The 16,022-nt window shown below is 42.7% G+C and overlaps 1 long non-coding RNA gene across 1 annotated transcript; it reads left to right on the forward strand.

Moving 5' to 3' along the window:
* Nucleotides 1–581: 581 nt before the first annotated feature.
* On the forward strand, nt 582–8,071 carry LOC145506186 (uncharacterized). The gene is made up of 2 exons (XR_014053606.1): nt 582–1,180; nt 7,157–8,071. It is a non-coding gene; the product is annotated as an uncharacterized LOC145506186 (long non-coding RNA).
* The last annotated feature ends 7,951 nt before the right edge of the window (nt 8,072–16,022 follow it).

Genomic DNA, 16,022 nt, shown 5'->3' on the forward strand with positions numbered 1-16,022 from the left:
GATAACCAAATCATGACTGGCTAGTGACAAACTCAACAGGATTTTTCAATCGGCAAATATTTAGTCTGTTAATAAACACCAGTACCGGCATAGTGGCTGCGACACTTCCTCCCCAACAGCGGGGCTGAAGTCCAGCCCCTGCAATGGACGGGGAGAAATGGGCACCGAATCCCAGACTGAGCAGCTGGTTCTATGTGATCTTAGCCCAGTCGCTTCACCTCTAGGGATCCATCATCTGTAAAGCAGAGCTAATACCTTCTTACTGGGTTGCTGAGGCTTAAAGGTGATACTATATTACATGATGGGCCATGGTACTGCTCTGCAGCCCTCAACAGCTCACTGGGCTGCAGGAAGTGCCCCCTCCTGCTTTAAGGCCACCGCGGATCTTGCCTGCTCTGTCACCAAGACACCATTAAGGCCAGAGCAAGCCCGAGGACATTGTTATGTAAGCCATCTGCTCAGACAAACCCAGGACTACTAATGAGCAGTAATGGGAAACGAGCAGCCTTGGTTTTTCTCCTCTTGCTGGTCCTGGGCTGGGGTTAGAAATGGTTGCTTAGCAACGCCGCTAATTCATCCATGGGGCCATCGCTCTAAGGCTCCCGGTTCCCACCACGGAAGGAATGCCGAATGCCTCGGTGCCAGTCTAAGCTTTCATTTGTGAGGATTATTTGAACACTTTTTGTTGAAGAGGGTTTTATTCTGAGGTAAACTGGGGACATTCCTCTGATGGGAATTACCGCAGGATAAAAGAAGAGCTAGGAGATGGGGGTGGGGGGATGGGAGCTGCAACTTAGGGTTCCTGCCCACCCTTTTCATGAAGCATATTATTCCGGAACAGCACGATGACTAAAGAGAAGCTCTATAAATGGGCCTTTGTTTCATGCTTGGCAGGGAGAGTGCTGGAACCCTTTTTTCAAGTCTGAGTCCCAGCCCAATCCTGCGCTGCCCTCGGACTCGAAGGCTCCTAAGCCACTCTGAAGTGGGGCTGAAGGAGATGAGTGAGAGCGCCTGCAGGCACCTGCCCTGGGCTGTGAGCTAGGAGTTTCTGGATTGTTCCCACTGAGCTGGCGTCCCAGAACTGTCAGGTCCCCTCCATGCTGGGGAGTGCAAACACCAGTTACGCTATCAGCCCACAGCCTGGATTCCAACTGCTTTTGAAGATTGAGAACACTAAGAGGTGAGCTTTTAACAGTCCGATTTTCCATAAGATTAAAAGGAATGAGCTACAACATTTTAAGAAAACACGATTTCCTGGGTCAGTTGCTTCAAATGGAAGGAGGAACACATTGAAAAAAGCAGAGTTAGTCAGAGTAGCCCGGCTTGTTTTACATTCATTTCATAATGCAAGTTTACAATTAGAGGACTCATCCTAAGAGCAACTAACTGACAAAATCAACTTCTGGTGAACTTCTAAATGAAAAAAAAAATTCCGTAAATCACTCGATTTTGCAGCAAAACCCCACCTTGAAGACAGAAGGATGCCGATCCCACTGGGACACCTCCGGTAGCAACAGGGTCCTGCCCTCAGTAGACGTGGCGCTCCCCTCCCCCTGCACAGGGGCAGAATTTATACCCATTCAGCTGGGACTGTCCCTCATGGATAACACTCTGATCAGTAAACACTAGGTGAGCTGAAACTGCCCTGCAGTTCACAGCTGCTACCTGAACCTTTTATTATTTTTAATAATGTCCGACAGCCTGATATACAAATCAAAGACTAGTCTGTGTCATGGGGGTGATGAGCCTTTTCTAGTTTCCATCTCCTATAGTCTGAAAATCCAAAATGCCTTCTTGAGGAATTCCTTCCTCTCCTTTCTCAAAAATCCCAGGGAGAAAAAAACAGGGGAAGCAACCACTTAGAAGTGCCCCTTAGTCCTTTCTCAGTAGGAAGGAGAACCCTGTGTACAAACTGCTAAGAGAACCAGAGTTAAGGAGACTGAAGTGTAATTATTGAGCCCTATAATTCAGGGATGAAATCAGTCTGAGGCTTGGAAGATTTGTAGGGTCACTGATGAGTTAGCAAACCCTATTAGCATGAGTATCCATTACAAGAATAATCTGAGATCCTCATCCCTGCCCTTACCTCCCCCCATGCCAATCACTGGAAGAAAGGAAGGGTAGGGGAGAGACTTGGACATCTACTCTGACTTTTCCAGTTTGGAGTGCAAGAAATAGATATTTATCCAGGCCAAATCAAAAGAAGAGGAGTTTATTATGAGAAGTGCACAGTAGCCCTGAAAAAGAAACAGAATATTAATGGAATGTTCTCAGCTACTCTTTTTCTGCTCTTCTACCTTCTACCATGTTCTCTTCCTCTGTTCAGTCTTATTTTTGTCTCCTGGCTCATGCTTTGGGTGTTATCACACCTCCCCCACTACTCCCCTTAACTTTGGATGCCAAGACCATGGACCCTGCGTGGTCCCAGCTTCATCTGCTTCTGAATGTGCCCTTCTAGGTTCTGCTCCTGATGTTAACTCGTCCTCTAGATATTTTTAGTTGAAATTCCCAGGTGAGCCCATCATCTTGAGCTAGGTCATGTCCGAGGTTGCTGAACAGACTATATACATGATCGTGGGTCAGCAACTTATCCAGAGCCATTTACTGTGGCTGGAGGAGAACCTTGGGGAGGGGGAGAGAAAAATGATTCTGTGTATCAGATATGGCTAAGGCGGACCCTTCAGCAGATGACCCCAGTTTTCCAGTGTTTAATGTAGACAACCCTTCAGTTCTGGCTGAATAACAGCACCAGTTTTCAGCAGTAAGTATTGGATAGTAGGCAAGCATCCTGATAAATTATTTCATTTTGCATGAAAACTTTCACATTCAAGGGTGCAGACATGCGCAAACTGAAGTGCTCTCAGTGTTCAGTGAACTGCCGGTCTTTGGAGAGGACCAAACCTAAGTGAGGCACAGTTACACAGAACTAAAAGGTTAGAGTGTCTAGAGTGTCTCAGCCTTTGGTGCAAAAGACTTGGTCCTACACCTCTACTTTGGGCCTCAGTTCTACTTCGGATCCAGGGAACTTTGGAGAAATAAGAAGAGCTCTGAGCCAGGGTCCAGGGAGAGAAACTGTCAAAGCTAAGGGTCCAGATGAAGGAGAACTTCACCCATCCCCAGACAGCTGGGTCTCTTACCATCTTGCCCCTTCTCTCACTCTCACATGCCCCACACCCTCATCAGACAACTTCATCTATTCTTAAAGGAAGGTTTGACTGTGACAGATTGTTCTTTTAGAAAAATTACCATTAGAGTCTATAAGTCCTAGCCTCCCTATAAGAGTTATGCTCTCATGCTCCTCAGTCTGACCCCATAAAGGGACTCTCTGTGCTTCATAAAGGAGAAAACCTCCTGTGTTTCTCCTTTCAACACTCTGCTTTCAGTACTTCACTTCTGACACTCAGAGCACTTCCCCTCTGGTCACCAAATGTGTGTGAGTTTTCCCATATCGAGAGATTTTCAGGCATCAGATGTCCTACAATTTATTCAATTCTGACACTCTCTACCTAGAAATAACATCAGATCACACACGTGAAGGGTTAAGTCCCCTACTTCAAACACCAATCGCAAGTCCAGATTGTTACCTGTGCTTGTGACCAATAGGCTATAAATCATAGGCTCCCATGACCCCTCTTTGGGCTCAATTAATTTGCTAGAATGGCTCAGAATTCAGGAAAACAGTTTACGTACTGTTTACCAGTTTATTGGAAAAGGATACACCCATAAAGGGTATAGATGAACATCCAGATGGAATGTTCATAGAACAAATTACGTGGGAAAGGCTGTGGCACTTCCATGTCTTCTCTGGGCACCCCACTCTCCCGGCACCTCCATGTGTTCAACCCAGAAGCTCTCCAACCCTTGTTCATTTGGGATTTTTATGGAAGCCTCATCCCATAGGCATGCTTGATTATTAACTATTTTTAGTCTCTCTCCCCCCTCTGGAGAATGGGGGAGGGGGCAGAGCTGAAAATTCCAAGCTTCTAATCATCAGTTGGTCTTTCTGATGACCAGCCCCCATCCAGAAGCCCACCAAGAGTCACCTCATTAGAAAAAAGATGTTCCTCTCACCCAGGAAATTCCAAGGGATTTAAGAGCTCTGTGTCAGGAACTGGGATCAAAGACCAAATATGCTTTTCTCACTTAAGAAATCAAAAGGATTTTGGGAACTTTGTGCCAGGAACCCAGGACAGAAACCAATATATATCTTTTTTTTCTATTTTCTCACACTGTGCTTCTGACCACTGGCTATAGACTGGAGGTTCCCATGGCCCCCTCTTTAGGTTCAATCATATCCTAGAGCTGCTCATAGAACTCAGGAAAACAATTTACTTACTGTATTAACAGTGTACTATAAAAGGATATAGGCTTCTCTTGTAGCTCAGTCAGTAAAGATCTGCTTGAAATGCAGGAGACCTGGGTTTGATTCCTTGGTCAGGAAGATCCCCTAGAGAAGGAAATGGCAGCCCACTCCAGTATTTTTGCCTGAAGAATCCTATGGACAGAGGAGACTGGCAGGCTACAGGCCATGGGGTCACAGGAGTCAGACATGACTTAGCTACTGAACAATAAAAGGATGTAACTCCAGAAGAGCCAGATGGAAGAGATGAATAGGGCAAGTATGAGAAGGAGGCATGAAGCTTCCATGCCTTCTCCAGGTACCCTACCCTCCCAGCGTCTCTATGGACAAGAAACTCTCCAAACTATGCCTTCTTGGGTTTTTATGGAGGCTTCATTCCAAGGTCCAATTGATTAAATTATTAGTCATTGGCAATTAAGTCAACCTCCAGCCCCTTTCCCCTCCCCAGAAGTGGGAGGGGAGGAACTGAATATTCCAACCCTCTAATTGTGTGGTTGGTTCTCTTAGAAACCAACTCTTATCCTGTGGTTGTCTAGGGGCTTTCCAAAATTCACCCCATTAATATAAACTCAGATGTGGTTGAAAGGAGTTTGTTATGAATAACATATCAATTTCATGCTTGTAATTTTGAAGCTATTTCAGAAACTGAGGACAAAAATCAAATGTTATAACAAAAGATGCCTTTATCACTCTAATCAATCACAATAGCACATGCTTCTCAGCAAAAGGGGGAATCACTAAGTGGTAAAGGATCATCAGTGTTGGGGGTACTGAGAGTTCCTGACATCATAGTGATCATCCCACATGAATGGCAAAATATAGTTTCTTATTTGAAAGAATTTTGAGAAGGCATTCTTTCCAACTTTGGGTTTCCCTAGTGGCTCAGGAGTGGAGAACCCACCTGCCAATGCAGGAGATGTGGGTTGAATCCCTGGGTCAAGAAAATCCCCCCTGGAGAAGAAAAAGGCAACCTACTCCAGTATTCTTGCCTGAGAAATCCCATGGACAGAGGAGCCTGTCAGACTATGGTCCATGGGGTCGCAAAAGAGTTGGACATGACTTAGCAACTAACCAACCACAGCAATTTTTTCCAGTTTTAAGTTTCTTGGATGTCAAATAGTGTCTCAAATTATATTTAAATAACTTTTAATATTAATAAATGAAAACATGGGTTCAATTTTCCTTTTAAACGTATTTTTTAATGAAGAAAAAATACACAACTAACTTCATTCTGACATTTTTTTATGACTCCAGCATTTAAAAACCACCTCATGATATTCCTTCTGATAAGCTCAAGATATATCCATATTCCCACATCATTACTATCATAAGACAAACCAATTAAACCAGTTTTGTTCTTTCATTGAAAATATCTAGGTGATTCAATTAATTTATTTGCATTCTTATTAAAAATTCATGGGAAAACTTTCATCATCAACCAATCAGTATAAAAATAAAGAACAACTAGAACACTTAAAGAACTACGAGCACTTCAGTGCTCAAGAGGCATTTTTGTGGCCTGTGTCCCAGCATCCTTGCATCTGTTTTTTCAGCCACCCTCTAAGATTAGGTGACTATAAGAAATTTCAGATCACTAAATAAAGTATATAAAACCCATGCGAGCTGGTAATCACCACGGCCATCTTGCCTAAAAGAACCCATGCTTTCCTGAAATCTTTGTGAACAAAAGTAGTTTAGCTGATAGCCCACGTGACCCCAGCAAGAGTACCTGTAAAGGTTCATAACCTCATAACAAGGTTCATAATAATTTGTCTGTCAGTGGTGTCCAAAATTCCTGATATAAAAAGCTATACATCATTAGGCCTCTAAGAATCATGAACACTTGATTGTGTTTGCCATAGACGGCATCATGGAAAATTTCGGAAAGTCCTGAAGGGCTTGTGTGTGCTCAGCCACTCAGCTGTGTCTGACTCTTTGTGGCCCCTTGGGACCGTAGCCCACCAGGTTCCTCTGTCTATGCAGTTCTCCAGGCAAGAATACTGGAGTGGGTTGCCATTTCCTTCTCCAAGGGATCTTCCTCACCCAGGGATCAAGTTCTAGTCTCTTGTATCTCCTGCATTGGAAGGCTGTTTCTTTACCAATGAAGCCCTAAAGGACTTTCTCCCCATATAAGTTGTAAATGCAAAAAGGGTGAAAGCTTAAGTGGGGGATGTTGTACTGAATGCAAAAAAGAATTTGGCCAATGAATTTGGATTCGCTTTCCATAAATCATTTTTTTAAGAGCTTGCTTTTTAATTAAATGAAGCATATATTATAAAAAGGGTGCATATTATCAATGTACAGGTTGATGAATTTTTACAAAGAACATAGTTGTGTAACCAGCATTCTGAACAAAGAAAACCAGGCTATCACTAACTACCCAGAAGACCCACGTAGACTTCCTTTCTGAAGGGCAATCCCAAACTGATTGGTTTTCTATGTTTTCTGTAAAAGGAAGCACATAGAGTTCCCCTTTAGCATATGTCTGCCTTCACTCACCCTCATGTTTGAGAGAACCACAGTGATGCACTAGTGGGGACTGTTTCTTCCAACCCCAGTAATGTGCTCCACTGTGGGGAACATGCCCTGGAGAATTCAGCATATTACTGATGGGTATTTGGGTCATATACTCTGAACCAATGATTGTTGTCTGGTTTGGGAAAGTTTTTAAAAAAAGAATCACACATTTGAGAGAGACAAGTCAGTATTTTGATGCCAACATAGATAAAAAAAATAGAGGGACCACTTTACTTGCTTAGATCTCTAGCTTTGTTCTGTTTTGCTTCCCCTCTCCAGCCCCTAGACTCAGGAGAAAAAAGTGAGGCATGCTTCTGAGAACATAACTGTTACAAGGAGGAGGAGACTTGGAATTACAGAGAATGAAGGGGACCCTTGGGTCTGCTCCAATGGACACAGGAAGTTGCACGTGTGTGGAAACTTCAGAGAAGCCATCTGGTCACTGGAAAACCCTCTGCAGACATCTCGGAGCAGCTGGGATGCCTCGCTCCACCCCCAGGTTATTATGACTTCAGTCCACAGTGTCTCAGCAAGTGAGGAACTTCCCACACCCCAAAACTCGCAAGAGAAAGTGAGATCGTGAGATGTGTATTTGATTCAACAAGCAGTGAGGCTTAATGAGATAGATTTACCTTTCTATTTTCAATATAAGTTTGACCAAAACCTTTCCTAGCATTCAGCTCACATTTTTCTCTCTTGTTCGAGTACATGACAGTTAACCTGCTGAAGATTTCTTTTGGGAACTCACTGTTCTCTGCGCACCTCATTTACTATAACTTGAGGTAAAGCTAGCTTATTTCCACAAGGTTTCTGTCTGTCTGGGTGCAGTGATTTAATATATTCCTAAATATGTTAGTCAGGAAACTCTTGGAATTTACTCTCTGATCAACAGTACATAAATTCCAAGTGATTTTGGGAGCTAAAGAAAACAAGAGTAATCATTTGAGGAAGGAGACTGTGAAAATACAAGGAAGTGTAGTGTTTAGATTCATTAGAAAGATTTTTAAAATATTTATATTAGTATCAAGAACTTATTTATGTTTCATTTCTTGCCAAGGCTTTGAAGAAATTATATGTATATCCTCAAAGTTTTAAAACATTATTTCATGAAGAACATGCTACTGTTTATAAATGTAAATGTATGAGATGACTTTTAAAGCATTAAGGCTTTTCATTATATTTTTTCTTTTTCCTGCCTTTCTTTACTGCATACGCTTTTTTACTTGTTTTTTTCCCCAAACTTTGTAAGTATTCCAGTAATGTGATCGTGGTTTCTAAAAAGACATCTGGAAAACAAATTAATAATTTCTCAGATTGAGCGGGTACCTCTTCTATGGTTCAGGAACATCAGTCTCCTGACAAAGGTCATGGAAAGGCTTGATGTACAAAAATATGATGATGATAACATTTTCCCAGTTTTATTGAGAAATTATTGACACACATCACTATATAAGTTTAAGGTATTCAGCATGATGATTAGATTTACATACATTGTGAAATGATTATCACAATAGATTCAGCTAACATTATCTCCCCATATAGATTCAATAAAAAGAAAGGAAGGAGAGAAAAGTTTCTCCTTGTGATAAGAACTCATAGGATTTACTCTCTTTCCTATGTATCTCACAGCAGTGTTCGCTGTAGTCATCATGTTGTACAGTACATCCTTAGTACTTAGCGATCTTACAACTGGAAGTTTGCACCTTATGACCACCTTCCTTCAATTCCCCCTCCACTCTCCACCTCTGGTAACCACAAGAGTCTGATCTCTCTTTCCATGATTCTGTGAGTTTGAGATCATATAGTATTTGTCGTTGTCAGACTTACCTCTCTTGGCATAATGCCATCAAGTTCCATCCATATTGTTACAAATGGAAGGATTTCCTAATTTTTTAGGCTGTGCATGTGTATGTATGCCACTACTTCTTCATCTATTCATTCATCGATGGACAGTTAGGTTGCATGATGATAATACTTAGGATAGCTATAATATTAAAAGAAGTCTAAAAATATAATAATAATAATAATAATGTTCTGTGTAGAGCCTGAAAGCATAAAAGATACAGAGAGTTCTTCTTCCTACCTATGACTGTCAGTTCTTTAAGCCAACACTTTCTGTGCTTTTAACTTTTTGTGCCAGTCACTGTGTACTTTAATTTGCTTTCAAAATTAATCTTCACAATTACTCTATGAGGTAGGTAATAGAGCCTTCCCCTTTTTACAGATGAGGAAACTGGGCTTAGAGAGGTTAGTGTCTTGCAGAAATTACAAGGTAATGAGTGACAGAGCTGGAACTTGAATCCCACCCTGACCTGCAGCTTGAGCATCCGCTTCTGCTATGTCCACTGCTCTTGTACATGTAAGCTGCCCATGAAGACTGACAGTGAGGCCAAAGAAGTCTGAACTCAGAGGCACTGCCAGGCCTGGGAGAACCAGAGACTTAAATTGCTAACTCCAAAGTAAAGACAACTTCCATTGAATTTACTGAAAATAATGAAATCTAGTTCTCCAACAATTTAGGAGACAATATCAGCATTAAAATGTGGTTGTGCTTTTGTCTCTCTTTTTAAGCTGGTGACATGAAGGGAATTCCACTGGAGAGTGAGGACTATTATGTCCATTGAATGTCTACTTTGTGCTGTTAGGTGCTAGGAATAGAGAAGTGAACAAAACTGGTTCCTACATCAAAAAATATAAACATGTGCCCACTGTATCTGCGACACTGGGCAAATTGTTTTTCCTCTTAAATCTGCATATATTATGAATACCTAGTCAATTTCTTTAGGATTAATAATCCATAATGGATATCTCTTTGTCTGAACTGCCAAAATGTATTCTTCCCTATCATATGTAAGTTATTCATGAATAATACCATCAAATGACCGAATAAGAATGCAGATTTTTTTTTCCCTTTAAAGGTTCATTTGAAAATTTTCTGAGTGAACTATAAGTTTAAGTTCCTCCTGCAAACTTTTCCCACATTTATGTAAGTCTCTCCTTCCATCTTGCCAGGTAGAGTAGCCTTGTGCTAAAATCAATCTCAAAAACAGATTTATGTTAAGCAGGATCACAGTGAGACAGAATTCTAGAAGGTGAGGGCCAAAGTAGTAGAACTAGCCATGTAGGACACCTGATCCTATTTCTTCTTTGGCAAATGGAATTACTGAAACTTTGAGAAATGAAGTGGCTTGCCTATGGTCAGAAAGAAATAACTAACAAATCCAAGATTTAAACCCAGACCATCTTTTTTTTCCTACAGTCCAATGGTTCATGTCAAATTTAATCCTATGGTTATAAAAGACCCTAGTGTGTGCTCTGGCCCATCACTTTTGCACAGTGCTTGGATGGCATCACCAACTCAATTGAACATGAGTTTGAGTAAACTCCAGGAGTTGGTGTTGGACAGGGAAGCCTGGCGTGCTGCAGTCCATGGGGTCGCAAAGAGTCGGACACAACCGAGTGAGTGAACTGAACTGAACTGGAACAAGCAGATTCTTAGTGAAAGTTGGTTGAATAAATACATGTGAAGGGACTCCCAGCTTCTGGTGTAATCCCAGTTACCTCCCCATTAGCCATCTCTGTGCTGCATCTCCCGTGCCTTCTTGGACCAAATTATTCAACAATGCTAACATCTCTCTTGCCTGAGCAGCAATAGCAAGCTCAGCACCTACAGATATATATATATATACTACTTGGGCAGAGTTGGAGAGCACTCAGAGCTATTTAATCAGTTCATTTACAGGGATGTATTGACTCCCCTAGACATGCCACACAGATACTGATGCAAGAATGTTTTAGTAGTAGGAGTTGGTGACAAATCTAGGGCATAGAGAATAGAGAAAAGTGAAAGGGAATTTCACTAAAGTGAAAGTGAAGATCACTAAAGCATACAAGAATGCAATGCAAAAGTGGGAGAAAATTGATAACTTAACTGTCTGGATCAAGGTCACATAGCTGCTTGGTACCAGAGTAGGGATTTGAACTCTGGCATTAAGATTAGTCTGGCAGCTTCACATGCTGCTACTCTTCCAATAGACCAGAAGCCATAGTGCCTAGTTTGGGAAATACTTAAATAGGGATAAAGAATGGTACAGGAGCATAAAGGGCAAGGGACAAAAGAAGATGCATATAATCAGTGAAAATGTTTATGGAGAACCTAATTTCTGTGTGTCAGGCACTTATTATGGACTAAGCTGTGTCCCTCCCACATCCATATGTTGAAACCTTAACCCTCAGTGTGATTATATTTGGAGACAAAGCCTTTAGGGAGGTAACTAAGGTTAAGTCAGATCATCAGAATGGAGCCCTAATCCAGCAGGATAGACGTCCTTATAAGAAGAGGAAGACACCACTGGAGAATGTGTACACAGGGAAAAGGCCATGTGAAGACACAGCAGGAAGGTGGCTATGTGTAAGCCGAGGAGAGAGGCCTCAGGAGAAACCAAACCTGCTGGCACCTTGATCTTGGATTTCAAACCTCTGGAGCTGTGAGTAAACCAGTCTCAGTTGGCTAAGCCACCTAGTCTGCAGCAGTTTGTTACAGCAGCCTAAGCAAACTAATACAGCAAAAATGAACAACAGTGAGGGGCTTCTGGGGACAAATTCTATCTCAGTCTCCTTCTGTTCCAAGCTTGCCTGGGCCCAGAGAGGAGATGGGGAGCTGACACAGGCAGTTGAAACTTCACCAGGTATTTTCAAGTTAATCAGTGCCCTGCTGAAACAAACAAGTAAAAAGACATAAGTAATGATGAAAGTTGTAGAAAGCTATGAACAATTTATCATTTTCTGTGGCTTATCTGTTTGTACATACTTTGTCTCCTTGGTGGTTTTACGAGAACAAATATTTGTCTCAGAAAACTCATTTCTTAAAAACTCAGAACAGATCTAAACTATTTGGGGCTTCAGATTATCAGTCAAGGATGAATTTTATTGGAAGAATCTGTAGAGGGATGTCAGCAAAACAACAGTGTGAGGATTAGGAAGGTGGCCAATGTGAGTGGGGTCTCTTCTTTCAACATGTTATCTTGGATTCAGCCTGCCTTCTGTACTTCCTATTGCAATCCAATTCTTAGCTGTGGCACTCACGTCTAAGTCACTTCAAGAATCTTATTCTTTTTGCCCCAAGTCTGTGTCCCACTAATTTATTCTACACTCCACTGCCAGAAACATTTTCCAGAACACTTTCATCTTGTCACCTCACAGTCAAGAGTTCCAATGGCCCCTACAGTGGCCAAGCCCGTCAGCTCCCCCACAGCATTTACTGGTTTCCGACCTTGTACTGGACACTTTTCTGGGCACTGTGCCTACACAGTGCAGCACGAAGACCAGCTTCCTGCTCTCACAGGGCTTACGTTCCTGAAGGACAAGACAGACACCAGTCAAATATCAAGATAATTTCAGGTAATAGTGTTGTTATTAGTCACTAAGCCAAGTCCAACTCTTTGTTACCCCATGGACTGTAGTCTGCCAGGCTCTTCTGTCTGGAATTCTTCAGGCAAGAATACTGGAATGGGTAGCCATTCCCTTCTCCAAGGGATCTTCCTGACCCAGGAACTGAACTCAGGTCTTCCACATTGCAGGCAGATTTTTAACATCTGAGCCATCGGGGAAGCCTAAGGCAATAGTAAGTGCCAACAAGAAAACAGAGAAATTGTGACAGAGGGGATGACCTGAAGAGTTTTGAGGTGGTCTGGAAAATCTGGAGGTGGAATCTGTTCCAGGAGTGGGAACAGCAGGTACCAAAGTCCTAACATGGGGCCCTTTAGGGGCTGACCTCCTTGGGGGAGTGTCCATCCTTCTATCTGAGTGCTTCTCAGAATGGCCAAGTTTGTCACCCTCCTGCAGACTACAAGACCATAGAGCACAAGAACCCTATCTAATTCTTACCAGACCACCTGGAGTGCTGTGGGTCACTGATGACCTCCTGGGGAACTGAACTGAATCAAGCTCAGTGTCCTAATCTGGCAGGTGGGGTCACAGAGCGTTGAGCTCCAATCCAACCTTAACTCACATTCCTGAAGCTTTTTAAGCTAGCATCCTCTCTGTCCTCCCCTCTCTGGGTAAAACTCGGCAAAGTTTACAAACTTTAATAAATCAATATTATATGAATATAAATTTCCAGAACACAAGTTATTCTTTGCCTCATTAGATAAATCTCCTCTCAAGAATGAAAAGGTTTTACCTGCTGGACTGATTTAGCCAACTCTTTGAAAAAGCATTTAAACCTTTGAAATTGATATTGACAGTAGTGACTTGTGGAAAAAGCTTTATCTTGATGTAGCAGTTTTGTTTAAAGATGTTTGTTGAAAGGCTGTCACTGCTTTACTCATTGAATTAATATTAATAATTAATATTACCTTTGGGCTTCCCCTGGTGGCTCAGCAGTAAAGAGCCTGCATTGCTGGAAACATAACGAGATACAGGTTCAATCCCTGGGTCAGGAAGATCCCCTAGAGAGGGGCATGGCAACCCACTCCAGTATTCTTGCCTGGAGAATCCCATGGACAGAGGAGCCTGGCAAGCTAGGGTCACAAAGAGTCAGACACGAGTGAAATCATTCAGTACACAAGCAGTATTACCTTGAAGCACTTCTGCGTGTTAGGTATGGCATATACTCCTGAGTATACAAGGGTGAGTAAAATATACACATTCTGTTGCCCTTATAGTTTACAATCTTGCCGAGGATACAGGTTCAATTCAGTTCAGTCACTCAGTCGTGTCCAACTCTTTGCGACCCCATGAATCGCAGCATGCCAGGCCTCCCTGTCCATCACCAACTCCCGGAGTTTACTCAAACTCATGTCCATTGAGTCAGTGATGCCATCCAGCCATCTCATCCTCTGTCGTCCCCTTCTCCTCCTGCCCCCAATCCTTCCCAGCATCAAGGTCTTTTCCAATGAGTCAACTCTTCACATGAGGTGGCCAAAGTATTGGAGTTTCAGGATACAGGTTAGGAAATAATAAAAGAGTCAAATACATAATTGCGGCTTATGATATATTCTATCAAAGAAGCAAACAGCATACAGGACAGAGAATAACAGGGAGAATTTTGCATAGAAATTTGTGGTCAGGGAACACCTTACCTTTAAACATTGACTCAGCTGTGCAAACAAAAGGGATGAATTTCACAACTTTTGTTAAATTCTAAATAATTTGCTTAAAACTAACAGGTAGTTTCCAGTGTTCCATGGCCAGTACACCTTTGTACATTCTTACAGAAAGGATGTATTAGCTGTGTCCTACAACTATTCACCGCTCACCATGTGTTTATAGTATATTATCACTGTAAATTAAGAATACTCACTAAGGGGGTAACACTCTGTTCTTTGTGTCCCTGAAGCATATTCTCTACCAGCCATTTGAGCTGGATAGTGACAGTGTGTTTCCCAATGAGATCTATCCCTCTGAGGAGTTCCAAGCATGTAGATGGCTGTGGTCTCCTGGTGGTCAGGTCCCACAGCTACACAGCAGAAGCCCTCCAGGGCACACAGTTCGCCTGGCTAGAACGTGGTGTCCACGGAACATCTGGGGGACACTGGGGTTGGAGACCAGTGACCATGTCAGTCCCATGGCCACAGGCCTCATTCCACCCTTGACCAGCGACTTCACAGCCCTGGGTTGTGGGTCCTGTGAGGACCACAGGAGAGCATAGACGAATTAGGGCCGATACTTTAGGACCTCACAGAGTTAATACCGGAAGGCACTTATGAGTCCAGTTAAATGGTTTTTTCTGAAGCAGCTCCCCCAATCTTCTCAGGAGCACGAGAAGCCTGAAGCAGGCTTGGAGAGCTGTGTCTGCGCATGCCCAGCACAGACAGAAATTATTGTGAATACCAGCGACCAACGGACACATGTGGAGCATCCCTCCCTGCATTCCTGAAGGGAAAGTGGAAACACTAGTAATGAGAAGGACAATTAGAAAGTCACAGGACAGAATTTGTTTGGCAGAGATCCCTGAGCTGGTTTTAAGAAATTTGAGGTGTTCTGATGAGCAGGAGCCCCCAGCAAAGAAACATGTCTAGGATTGTTGGATGACTATCAGTTAGTGGTTCATCAAATAAAACAAAATGTTTCTAGTCCAGGCCTGCAACAGGTGGAGAATGATAAGAATAGTGATCAGGGAGTCAAGGGAGAGACCCCTGTGTGAGGCCGAGTAAACCAAATGTGTGGGCGTTTCATTTCTGTTTGGATGAGTTCCCAGTGTGGGGAATGCTTACTTAGTCCTAAGTCTAAACTCAAATACGAATCTTAGATATAAATTGATCACTCTTATGAGAGCCCATAATTTCCATAAGCATTTCTGACCAAGGATGGTTTCTTCCTTTTATTTATTCACCCAAATTTTCTGAGCTCCTACTATGTGCCAGGTACTATTGCTGCTCTGTCATCAGTGCCTCCAAAGGTCAAAGAGACAGTCTCTGCCCTCACAGAGTTCACACTCTAGTGGAGTGGGTGGGGGAGACAGAAAATAGACTAATAAATAAGCAAGTGCTATGAAAAGCACTAAAGCAGGTGAGAAGGGGATGAGGGTGCAGGGTGATGCCAAGGGGGCCTTCAGAAAAACCCTCTTTAAGGGGTATTGAGTAGAGGCATCAAGGAGGCCCTTCTGATAAGTGACGTCTGTTGTAGACAGTACAGAGTAAACTGTCAGGGAAGATGTAGGGAGAGGATTCTCGCAGAACAGGAGAAGCATGTGCAAACCCTGGGGCAAGGAGTGTTCTTGGCATGGTCAAGGAACAGCAAGAAGCTGTGTGGCTGAGTGAACGAGGGAGAGGATGGTAGGGAATGAGATCAGAGATGTAGGCAGGGGTTGGACCGTGTGGAGCCACAGAAAGACTGGGATAGGAGCTGTGGAAATGTTTTGAGCAGAGAACTGATGGTATCTACTTCAGGCTTTAAAGCAGTCACTCTGGCTGAGTGTACAGAAGAGGAAGCAGGAATAGCCTGGGGAGGACACAAGGGAGTTAGATCATTCACAGGTTGTTAACATGAGATTCCCCAGCCATACCAGGAAGCCCTGGTGAAGGTGAGTTAAGAATGAGTTATTTGAGTCACATTTCAAAATTATAGAATTTCAGTTAATCAGAAAGTCTGTGAAATGCCACAGTCCTATATAGTAGCCACTAACCACATGTATATATTGACA

Source organism: Giraffa tippelskirchi, chromosome 5 (genome assembly GCF_054371585.1).
Source record: "Giraffa tippelskirchi isolate mGirTip1 chromosome 5, T2T-mGirTip1v1.2.pri, whole genome shotgun sequence".
NCBI classification, from domain to species: domain Eukaryota; kingdom Metazoa; phylum Chordata; class Mammalia; order Artiodactyla; family Giraffidae; genus Giraffa; species Giraffa tippelskirchi.